Genomic DNA, 9,133 nt, shown 5'->3' with positions numbered 1-9,133 from the left:
TACAACTATAAGTGCATAATGTAACATAATGTGGTCAAGGTAGTTGTTAGGAGTTAATAATTTTTAACTAGTAACAATAATGCCTAAGCTGACCTGAGTAACTAAAATATAGCTTAAGAAATTTGTGTTTATAAAAAAACCTTAAGTAAATATTGCATGTCTACATAGTTGTATTTTATTATAATTATCATGTATATAACTGTAAATATTTACCAGCACATTCTATATCTACAAATTATGTAAAATATACCTTTATAAAAAGATAAAAAGCTTTAAAAATTTAAGATTCTTTAAAGTATGCAAAGTTTTATTCAGTTTAAAATGATTATAAACAAGTCTAAACCCAGAAGCAAGAAATATTAATTAAAACATTAGAAATTACAATGTATCAACAGCAATATATATTTCATCACTAAAAAAAAAGTTTGGAAGGTTAACCTAAATAGACAAAATAATTATCTTGTAATTGAAATATTGCACTATATGTACACTTTTTGCAGTTTAAAAAAATGTACCTCACTACCATTTCAGGAAAGCTACTTATTTATTATACATGAAAAATTTAATTTTGTCCCTTACAGTCAAGTACCAATGGAAATAAAAATAAACTCAATTTTTATACCATTTTGACGTTTAAACAGAAACTAAGAACTTTGACTTGTAACACAATCTAAGTAGATTTTATCAAAAAGCTAGTTCTACTAAATATCTTTTAATTTATAATATAACAAAAAAAAACATTTTAGCTAATAAATTATCTTTTTGAACTTCATACTTAAACAAGGAGTACTTTCCTTTTTTGATTTGATATGTTTAAAATATCTTAATTTACAAATTTGTTTTTTGTAAGATCATGCAAATACAATTTTGATCTAATATAAATTAAGTTATATGATTTTTTGACTTTGTAGAACAAAGATGTAATTTTTTAAGGTTTTAAGTTGTGCAAAGTTATTGCATAAAATAAAAAGTAGTTAAACTATCAGAAAGTGTAGAATATACTTAAAACAAAGTTAAAAGAAAAGTTATGTCAAATTCTTTAATGAACGACAAAAAAAAGGTCTAAAAACATGTGGTCCTAGAATCTTGTGCATCAAAAATATTTCAGTTATAGATTCGCACAACACTTGGATACCTTTTAACATCTTATCCATGACAGGTTAGTTTATTTGTGTGCAAATGCATTATAAAAACTAGAAGTTTTTTAAAAAATACTAAATTACATTTTTATTTTTAAGTATTCTATATTTACTAGTTTGTGGCTTTAACAACAACTTTATTAAACTAATCAAAGTGATAATCTTATAACTGAATAGAATACATAGAAAGATAAAGATACCAATGTCTGCTAAACACATGTCCATGAATATTGATGACACTACTGCATATTATAAAAGTGTGACAAGTTGTTTTAAATAAATAACTTTCCCTAAACTAAAATAAAATTACTACAATTTGTAATTGAGATTTAAAACTTTGCAATAAAAATATCAAAAAATTTTATAATCAAAAATAAGCAAAATCGTGACAAATTTTTGTACTTGAGGCGAAAAACTTTACATAAATTTTATTTACCAACGTTCTAGTAAAAGTTTAAATAAAAAAAGTGATAGTCTTTGTACTTAAAGTTAATAAGTTCTACAACAAAGTTTTGATAAAATATTAAAAAACTAGTATTAAAAAATGCACTTAACTTTTTTTAATTCTAAAAATAAACTAGATAAATTAATACAAAATTACTAAGTAAAAGATGTTATCAATTAAAAGTAATAATGACAAAATAATGACATAATAAAGAGTCAGGATTAAGGACAATGATAACAAATTATATAGGTTTGCCAAATCATTTACGCAAAATTTCTCCAGGTTTTCAAAATTTCTACCCAGTTTTTAAAATTACGAGTTTAAGGGTATATTTTTTGTAAAAGTTAAGGAGTTAAGTTTAAGGTAAAAAACTGTGTCAAATGGTATAACGACATTAAAAAGATATCATAAACCTTCTTCAAATAAGTGTTTTTTAATTAATCTAATTTTGATGACGATAAGTTTTTTTATTTATACAATAGAGTTTTTATGTCAAATCGAAATTTTACTACTTAACATGTAAAAGTTGTTTAAAATTTCAAGTTTTTTAGTGACTTTTGTTCAAAATTCCTAAAATTTCAAAATTTCTCAATTTTCAGGTTACAAGGATTCCAGGATTTTTTGAAACCCTAATTTTGTTTTTTTAAGTTTAATTGTAAAAATTGACGAAGGAAATTAACTTTTTTCATTGAAAACTTTTTTCCTGTAAAACAAAACAACAGCTTGGTAGTTTTAGCTTTTTATTTAGCTAGTTAATGAGTTTTAATAAGCAGTTTTACTAAACTTTATTTATTTATTTTTTTTAGTTATATTTAAAATAGTTTTTAATCATGCTTTAGTTATATTTAGGTGTATTTTATTTCTAACTTAGTTTAATTTGTGTTTAAGTTTAGTTTTTTATAAATACGTAAATGATTTTCAAACAAATTAGAATAGGTTTCAGTATAAAACATTTTTTATAAATAAAAATACAAAAATTTGGTCGACTTGTTTTATCTTAATTTTTAAAAAGACAACCGTGCAAAACTGTCATTTGTGCAAAAGTGACGACTGTCGCAAAAAATGGAAGTTGTGAAAAATTTACGTCATGAAAGCACATGTTTTGTGCAAAAGTGCAGTCATGAAAAAGTGATGATTTGTAGAAAAGTGAAATATATGCAAAACTGACACTGTAAAAAAATTAAACTCTATTTAGAAGTGATGCTTTGTAAAAAAAAGTTCAAAATTGATTGGTTGGGGACTGATACGGGTGGGATTTATCGGTTGGGAATTGATTAGGGTAAGAATTAATTAGGTTGAAATTTATGGGGTGGGAATCGTGCTCGGATTGGAGCAGAGCGTATCCCAACTTTAGTACATAATTTGCAACTGTAGTTTAGATTTATGATCTGACACCCAGTTTATTAAAAAAATAGTGTTAAAAAGAAAGAAAGCTAAAAATAATAACTGACTAAACAATTTTCTACGTAGATCATAATAAGTCTTCGCTTATAACTTTATATACCGTATATTAGTTTTCTTTTTAAAATAAATGTTTATTTTTAATTGTGTTGAATTATATTTTCGTACATAGTTTTTTATATGAAAAACTTAAGGAAAATAATTTTTGCAGATACTTAACTGAAAGAATGCAAAATTCTATTTCACTTTTTATTTTCTCTAAGCTTTGAGTTAGATAAAATTTATTTTAAACAAAAACATCTAAAAACAATTTCGGACTATCATTGTCTAAAATATTAATTAGATTTTATAAAAAAATTAAAACAAATTAACTACAACCCAAAAGTATGGCTAAAACTTTATTTGTTAATTATAATAATGGTAAGTACGTTATACTTTTTAAATTCACGCTGTTTTAATATCAAAAAAGAAAACAAAATTAAATTGATGTTATTTCTTCTTTAATTTTAGATACTTAGCCTAATTTTTCTCTTTTTTTTTCTTAATTCCTGTTTATAATAGTTTGAACAAAGTTATTACTATAATGTTCAGTACTATAGTACTTTTAAAAATATATAAACTTTAAAATGTTAAAAAACATGGGCGAAAGTGATTAAAGCCCAAGCCCGGACCTAAACTTTCTTATAACGTAAGACAAGCTTGAAGTTAACATAAATATTTGATAATACCATTGTCAATTTATTAAAAATGTCAATGTAATACATTGTCAATGTGTTAAACGTTGCGGAGCAAAAGACAAAGCTGACATCAATGATCATACCAGCAAACGGTTGCTTCATCTTAAAAGATAATTAACTGTTTGTAAATTGACGACTGCAAGTTTTTCGGTGGATCTGACTGACGAGTCCTAAAAAGAACGAAACCAATGTATTAGTCTACCAAAAGCTTGTAGACTGATGATCAAAGTGATATGATGAAATCTAACTGCTAAAAAAACGTTTAAATTTCATATGGTTTATTACTTAATGTTGATGTACTACTTAATTTTCTTAAATAGGAGTTTGGTAATAATAAGCCTTCAGTATAAAACAAAATTAATTAAATCTTAATTTTTATACTTAAAATATATATTTAATATTCTCAACTACATAAATACTACAATTTTCTTTCTCTATTTATTTTTTATTGAATAAAGCCGTTTTTTCTAATATTTCTTATATTTTAGCCGTTTTACATTCCAATATGTTTGTTTTTAGTTATCTATAAAAAACATAACAAAAAGGAAGGTTTATGTTAAAAATAATAAAAAAGAAAAAAAAATTAATGGATATTTTCGAACTTGGATTTCTTTTTATCGTAATATACTAACCTAAGACGTAAATTCTTTTTTTAATTAAGTTACGTACTTTAAAATTTGAGTTCTTTATAATAATTATTTTTATACTAAACATTTTTTATTTAAAATTATTCTCTAATGTCTGTCTTCAAGTAAAAGAGGGAAGATTCCGTCATAAAAAATAAAAATAAAAGCAACTGTGTTAAAAAAGCTTTATTCCAATTGTAATAGTTATATTCTGAAATGAATTAATTTAAAAAGAACAAAAAAGTAAACTTTTGCTCCACCATAAGATTATAGAACTAATAAATCGGTTGTAATTTAAAAGTAAACACGTGTTTCTGATAGTTGAAATGATAAACAACGCGCCAAGATATTTTTAAATAAATTAGGAAAATTGTAAGTGGGATTCATTGAAAGAACGTAGATACTTTTATAAAGCACAAACAAGTAAAAATTGGTCTCGAATTTAGAATTGTAAAAAAATATAATTAGATTTTTATATTCAAAATCAAAAGTATGTCCTAGGGTTTATAATTTTTGTTATATTTTCAGTTTATAAAACTGCTCATCAACATTTGACTTTATATGTATAATTTATAAATAACCTAAACAAAACATTTAGCTCGTACTCAAAAGTTTTCTGATAACTTACAACAATTTGTAATTTTTTCTTAAATAAATTAAAGTTTTTTACCAGTCATTATTTTTTTACCGTTTCATAATTCAAGTTAATAGTTTATAAAAACACGAAGTTATAATTAGCAATAAAAAAATAATTTTAGCATAATCTTTAAAATTTTTCTTAAGTTATTCATTAAGTTCATTTGATTGTTTTTAGCAAAATTATTTCTTAGTTTCATCTAAAGTAGATTTAAGCTTTCAAATAGTTTTCATAAGCTTTTTTCAAATTGGTAAATACTTTTTAATAAATTCAAGTAAATATTCTTTTAAAACACAAAGATATCATTTTAAAATTCAGTTTAAATAATCAATCAAATTCTCATTTGAAAACATTCACAAGATTGGTTTTGTACATAAATGTTTATAGCTTCTCGATAGTGTTATTCTTATTGTTAGTTTAAAGTAAATGCAAACTAAATTTTAAGTTATTTATTAGATAGAATGTGTAGTTACTCTTAATTAACAGGCTCCATCACCCTGTTTAGTAAGGTTTTGTAAGACTAAGATTATTTGATGTTTTTTTTTAGATTCTTGATTAATTTCTTTATATTAAACAGCATTTAAACCAGTTAACTATTATAGTACTATAACTTTTTATTACTTCAGATTTTTTAATTTTATTACCAAAACGTTGTTTCACTCGTTAAAACAATTTAAACGAAACCTTAAGTTGATTAATAAAAACTTATTTAAATAGAATCATTTTGTATAAGATTTTATTATTAATTAAAGATCTCGTTTAAATAGCCGTCAAAGGTATCCAAGTGGGTTGCGACTCGATAGCTGTAAATTACAAATTGTTTAAATCAGTAAAACATTGTTCTAATAAAAAAATTGGAGAACTTAGAACCATGATGTTTTCCTTATTTAAAAATTGACAATTCTTATTGTAATCTTTAAAGCTAAAAGTATGCAATATAATTTTTTAACGAAGCTCTATATTTGCAAATTTAAGGTAAACCTTAAGGTCTTTTCATATTTGTGTTTTTATTCCAGGAATTTTATTATAAATGCTTATCTCATTAATCTCTATATATAACTGAGTAAAAAGAAACTTTGTTCTATAAAAAATTCTTCAATAAGATTATTTAAACTACTTGTTTAAGTTTATTTTCTAGTTAAACTAGAATACGACAATCATTTTAAAAAAGGGAAAGTTTAAGTAACTTTTCATGAACTAAAAATTTCAAAACACAACAACTTATTAGTTCTTAAAATACATTTTTTACAAAATTAATAGCTAAATGATAGAGTTAAAATAAAATATTTTATTTTTGAGTTTGGGTTTATTGATTTAGTGCTAAAGCTCATAGTTGGGACATTTTAGCTTTTTATTAGTCCTCGGAACATACCTCAAAAGTAACATTTATTTTTTAACTACTCAAACTTTAAATTAGTTTAACCGTTTGCTAATTTTCTAAAATATTTATAGACCACTTTGTAATTTTTTAGTTCTCGAAAAATATTTTATAAAATGATTAAAATATTCATTTTTTCTTAATGTTTAACAAAGTATCTTCATTAGTCAGTGAATTTAGATTTTCTTAAAAAAAATACTTTTTACTAAGAAGCAAGATCAAGATTAAGACCAAAACTGAAAACAAAAAAGATGGTCTATATCTCAAAAAATATCAAGTTCATATAGAAAAACAAAGACACTAACTAATAAAGTTAATTCACTGAAGAATAAAAAAAAACACATATAGTTAAGAAACATATGTAGTTTTCAAGATATGTTCCGATGACTAAAATAAACCAAAGTGTCACACTTTTTCTATGGGCTCTAGCACCAACTAAAAAAACCCAAACTCAAAAGAGTAATAAATTTAATTTTTGCCATATAACTTAACCATTTAATTCGTATAAAAACACTTAAAAACCAAAAATCAATGAAATTGTTGTTTTTGAAATTTCGGACTTAATATAAATTACTTTATTTCCCCTTATTTTAGAATGATTGTCGTAATAAGAATTGTAGTTGTGATTAACCAAAGAAAAAGCATACTCATTAAAAAAAAAAAAGTTTATGGCTAAAAAACAGATTTGAATTTTCTATTGAATATAAATAGACTGAGTGTTACAAGTTGTAACTTACAACGTAGGGACGGCTGTAGATATTTTTAAGTGGGGTAGTCGTTGTATAGAATAAGGACTAAGGAGTATTTATTTAATACAATTAAAAAAGTCTAGAAAATTAAATAAGTGTTTATACTATAATTAAGTATTAATCAAGTTAATCAGTAGTCGCTAACATTACTTAAGAATCATTATTGTAAAAAAATAGTACTAGTTTTTTTAAATACGTAGAAAAACTAGTGTGTTATTATTTTTTTTTAACTCCAACTTCTTTATTTTTTTAACATACTAAAAACTGGTTATGTAAATTTGACTGTCAAAATTTATAAAAACTTCATTTGTTAGAGTACAAGTTTTTTTAACAAAGAATTATAATTTTTATTTTAGATACCTCTAGAGCAGGGTTTCCCAAAGTGGGGTAAGTAGTCCCTTAGGTGGCCATGACAGATACTCAGCGGGCCATGAGCAGCAAAGGAGCCACAGGCGGGTCATGAGTTCATAATTTGAAACTTACGCTAGATATTCTGGAGTTGTTGATGAAGAGCAAAAAAAAAGGTTTTGGAGGTTTTTATCGGTAGTTTTTTGAGTAATGTTGTTGAATAGGGACCATAGTTTTTTTTAATTTTTTAAAGGGGGCCAATTGAAACATTTTTGGGAAACCCTGCTCTAAAGTCTAGTTACTCAAATAATGTTATTTTTTAATTCATGTGTTAATCTAACTTATAAAAGTTAAAATATCACTATGATAAAAGCCTTCTTATATTAATGTATATTTAAAAAGTAAATAAACATAGAATTTTGATCAGATGTCAAAGATGTATGATGATTTTAAAGAAGTATTGAAATGTGACTGTCAAAGAGTTTAAAAAATATGTTTAGTTTTTAATCAACTATACTAGTCAGAGCTTCAACAAATAAAAAAATATTTATCAAAAAGAAAATACCATGCTAATATACTTGCAACGATATTTTTAATATAATTCAATTTTTTTCTTAAGTTTATTTAACAAAAACGAAAAAAGTATATGCTCAAAAAAAAAAATCTTAAGATCTAGTAGATGTACAAAAAAACCTCTCGGTCATCGCGTCAAAGATTATTTTTTGTTTTTTTTTAATATAAAAGCTTTACTGAAGATGCATTCATTTTTGCACGTAATAAATGAATTCAAAATCAATAACAGAGCATTGAACTTTTATATAAAGTAAAACTGCAGTTTTTAGATTATAAATAGTGCATCATCTTATTGTATTTACCTTCAGTAATATTTTAGATTAAAGCTTTAAGCAAGTTAATGCTGAACTTATTTTAAAAGTTGGGCTCTTGTTAAATATAAGTTTGATAATAAATCAGAACTAATTATAATTTAAATCCAGTTAAAGCTGTTTTTATAGTTTATTAAACGACAAAAAGTGCGCTCGAAATATTTGTTTCTAGGACCTGATGCACGAAAAAACCTTTCGGTTATCGAGTCGTACAAAACGAAAACCTTTCAACGTCTTGCCAAGGACAAGTTTACTTATGGTATTATTTAATTTATTTGTTGCATTCTAGAATTTAGTTTGTAAATTAATCTTTTTCTAAAATGTAAGGCAAGAACTAGCAAATCTATTATTTTAAGTTAAAATTAAGTTTGAAAAATGTTTAAAGTCGATGGTGTAAACTTTATCATTATCAATTTAAAACAGTTTGCTTAAGCAATTGTTAGACCGAGAGAAAAAAAAAACAATTATAATTTTAAATGAATTTAGTTTAATTTAATCAAGTCTTTTTTTATACCTGTCTACAGTATAGATAGACTCTATTCTATACTGTTTAATTTCACAAACCAGTATCTCTATCTACCTACTGTCAGCTGCAAGTTTAAGGCGTTGCTGATTGGCTGCTTTTTTAATTGTTTTTTTAACTTTTAATTATTAAACTTAATTTTTTCTATTTATTTTTTATGTAATTGGCAAGATTTGTAAGGGATAAGGGTAAAGATAAAAAAAATTAAGTAAAAATGATAGGGTTAGGGGTTTAGATATTTCCAGGACTAAGTCAAATATATTTTG

This window comes from Thalia democratica, chromosome 4, assembly GCF_965202585.1.
Source record: "Thalia democratica chromosome 4, ktThaDemo2.hap1.1, whole genome shotgun sequence".
In the NCBI taxonomy this organism is placed as follows: Eukaryota; Metazoa; Chordata; class Thaliacea; order Salpida; family Salpidae; genus Thalia; species Thalia democratica.
The sequence above is the reverse complement of the archived record's forward strand: the minus strand, read 5'-3'. Positions refer to the sequence as shown.